The following is a 4,189-nucleotide window of genomic DNA, read 5'->3' on the forward strand; positions in this document are numbered from 1 at the left end:
AATAATATGCTCACGCACCCTGTCACGGCACGGCTATTCATCTGTCGGTTCTCGATCATGCTGGAATAGGATTCACCCTCCTTTTGCGTCTGTCACTAACGCCCAACAATCGCGAATTTGAAGCTCGTCACAGTCATTCAATCATTGAATCCTACTCAGAATACCACAGACAAGGTTTAGACCTTCCGGATTCTCTTGAATGCCGCCATCATTCTAGCTTACGCCACAAAGATTCTGGTTAGGAGATCTAAGAGATATTCATTCTAGCTTAATTCATGTAGAACAGAAGTGTTTGTCAGGCACGCGTTCATAAGGGGGAAGGATGATGAGCGTCACACATAATCATCACCTTCATCACGTTCTTGGGTGCGAATGGATATCTTAGAAGAGAAATAAGAAGAATTGAATATAAAACAGTAGTACTTTGCATTAATCTTTGAGGAACAGCAGAGCTCCACACCTTAATCTAAGGAGTGTAGAAACTCTACCGTTGAAAATACATAAGTGAAGGTCCAGGCATGGCCGAGATGGCCAGCCCCAAAACGTGATCACAGGATCAAAATACAATCCAGGATGCCTAATACAATAGTAAGAGGTCCTATTTATAATAAACTAGCTACTAGGGTTTACATGAGTAAGTATTTGATGTATAAATCCACTTCCGGGGCCCACTTGGTGTGTGTTTGGGCTGAGCTTAAGTGTTGCACGTGCAGAGGCCATTTGTGGAGTTGAACGCCAGTTTTTGTGCCAGTTTGGGCGTTCAACTCTGGTTTTGGATCCTTTTCTGGCGCTGGACGCCAGATTTGGGTAGAAAGCTGGCGTTGAACGCCAGTTTACGTCGTCAATTCTTGGCCAAAGTATGGACTATTATATATTGCTGGAAAGCCCTGGATGTCTACTTTCCAACGAAATTAGAAGCGCGCCATTTCGAGTTCTGTAGCTCCAGAAAATCCACTTTGAGTGCAGGGAGGTCAGAATCCAACAGTATCAGCAGTCCTTTTTCAACCTCTGAATCTGATTTCTGCTCAAGTCCCTCAATTTCAGCCAGAAAATACCTGAAATCACAGAAAAACACACAAACTCATAGTAAAGTCTAGAAATGTGAATTTAACACAAAATCTATTAAAAACATCCCTAAAAGTAACTAGATCCTACTAAAAATATACTAAAAACAATGCCAAAAAGCGTATAAATTATCCGCTCATCAACCATATAATGTGAGCAAAAGAAATTTATCTTTCAATAGAAGAAATATAATACTACTCATGACATAAAGTATGCACTAGATTGAATTGTGATTTTTCATGTACCTAACCGTGATAGTTCCTAAGATTGATATCAACTCCAGACTCAAGCAAGAGATATACTATCTACATCAATGTAGAAAAAATCAGTGTATACTACCTTACCCCTCTATAACCCCACTTCAAAAACACAAACCAAGTAAATATGGAGTTAGAGGATAACCCCTCTACATTACAAAGCACACATATAATTTCACTTTCATCCAAATTTAGTAACAATTAGCATTCTATATGCTTTACTTCTTACACTATTCACATCTGGTAACATTGTCCAAAGTTACAAAATCATATAAAAGGTTTGAGGTATAGAAAGAGTTTAATTGTTCTACACTGGATGTATATAAAAGAGTTTAACATTGTTATCCAGTAAAAAGCTTGTGTAACTTGAGTGCCATGAAAAGCTTTCCAAGTGATTTATCAAAAAATCATGTTGCACACATGCTAATATCACATAATAATTCAAACAACATATATTATTTAGTAATAGCAAAATTAAGGAATGCATCCATGCAAATTTCTGCAACTTCTTTTTAAAGAAAATGTGTTGTGCATGTAGATCAAAATCAGCAAAATGGTTTAAATAATGTAGCATCTATTTTGATCACACATTCATGTACATATTTCAAAAATGGGTATACACACCTTCACCTGAGATAGGAGAAGAATACTAAACTAATTTTGTGAAGCTGACTTATAGTGACTCATATGTTCAATACAAATCACACTGATACAGAAATTAAAAATGTAGAATTTATCAGATAAACAAGTAACTGTAGTATACCTGAATCCAACTCTCTTGAAAATTTTGACACCAGTAGGCTTTATTATTAGTGTCACGTAAACACCAGGCTCAAATTATTCAATAACTTGTGTTTCTCTATTTCTCAAATAGTTTAGGATGATGTACTTGAAATTCTAATCAAGGGATTTGTTCTGTTTTTCATATATTCTCTTTAAAATATTTTTTGCCATTAATTTGGATGACTAAGCATTTTTTATAAAGAAACAAAATGCTCAAATACTAAAGCAGTTTGTAATAAGAAGTGTGGAATTGAAAGTTGAGCAATCAAGATATTTATATATATAAGTCAATGATTTCAACTATATCCTTGGTAAATAGAATGAAGATACCTGAATAATAGTGGACTAAAAAATTTCTAGCATTGCTTTATGCTTAGAAGACTCATCTGCTGCCAATGTTGTAGGTTCCTTAATACCATCGATGAAGCAAAGCAATTACTGGGTATAAAATAATTAGCAAAACCAATTTCAAAGTGCATAGAAAGAAAGTTAGGAGAATATTGGAATAAAATAGAAGCAGATCAGATTCAAGAAAGGAAGAAGCAAAGTACCGGTAAGTCTGTCTCGGTTTCGGCGACGGTTGTAACTGGTGGCGGCGTGTTTGACGGCGACCTCCTCTCCCCTTTCGGCTCCTCCCATCGGTGGCGCTATCAATCGCAGCAGCAAAAAACCCTAATGGCAACTGGAACAGGGTGCGACGGCGACGACCTTGACCCCAGTCGACGGCAGTCGCGGCGGCAGAGCAGGACGGTGCGAGAACGAACCTCCTCCTTCTCCCCTGGGTTCATCGTCTTCTGCTTCTCCTTCACTCTTCGTCGTTCTTGTCCTTCGTGAGCGCGTGCTCTCCCTCTCTTTCCGAACACTCTTTATCTCTCTCTTCGGCTTCAGTGGCGACGACGGCAAGCTTAGTGGTGGCGGCGGTGGCAAGACGCGATGGTACAGACCCGCGATGAAGACGACGACGGCGCTGGCTTCGCGGTGAGCTGATGCGGCTCCCTCTCTCTTCGCAGTTCTTTCTCTTTCCGTTCTAGCTTTCCGGCGGCACGGCAACGCGACGGCGGCGGCAAACTCAGCAGCGGCAGCCCGGCTCCTTCCTCCCTTTCCTCTCCTTCTCCGTTTCTCCCTCTCTTCTCTTAACATTTCTTTCTTTCTTTTTTTATTTGTTGAAGCTGCTGAGTGTTGTGTTTTTGGGAAAGGGGAATTAAAATATCGCCAAAAAAATTAGGTTAGCAGCGTTTTTTTAAAATTTGTGGCAAAAATCAAATCAAATAGCTGTTGTTCCCACTATCACCATTAAAACTGCTGGAAAACTATCAGACAGCGACAATTGTCAAAACAGCTGCTAATTGTGTGCCGCTATCTTGCGTTTTTGTAGTAGTGATCTGTGTATGACTAGATACGATGATAATGATTGCCATTGCTGCCATAAGTGTTGAAGAAACCATGGTTTGTTATCTGTGTATTTTTTTGTGTACTCCTATGTATTATTGAAGACGATGATAATGGGTTAAAAATTTGAGTTTCGTGGATTTAAAAAAAATTAAAGTGAAGTTCGCCGAGAGTTAGGCGAACTCTATAATTTTGATAGAGTTTGCCGGAGAGTGCGCCGAATACGCCCTAAATCCAAAAAAAAAAAATCGTTTTTGAGAAATTAAAATTAAAAAATCAGGTATGGAGAAATAATTATTTTTTTATTTTATTTCTGAAAAAAATCCGAATCTTTGATAATAATTAGTTTTCGCTATAATTTGATTCTTTTTAAATTTTTTATATTCTTATTTTCCATATTTTGGATGGAAGATTGCGGTAATAAAATAACTTAAAAACCTTTAAAAAAAGGTTAAACACCTTTAAAATATTGGAATGGTAAAAAACTTAATTGGTTAATTTTAGAAATTATATACATATATGTTCATTTTGGTTGAGTGATAATTTGGAATATTTCAAAAAGATGGAAATAGAGTAGCTTTTGAAGCATGCAAACTTGATTGAAAGTTTGAGTTCACGATCAAGTAATTCTTATTCTGAATATGTTTTAATATTTGTTTTAATCTAAATTATCTTTTGAATTTGGTTATATATAT

This window comes from Arachis ipaensis, chromosome B10, assembly GCF_000816755.2.
Source record: "Arachis ipaensis cultivar K30076 chromosome B10, Araip1.1, whole genome shotgun sequence".
Taxonomy (NCBI): domain Eukaryota; kingdom Viridiplantae; phylum Streptophyta; class Magnoliopsida; order Fabales; family Fabaceae; genus Arachis; species Arachis ipaensis.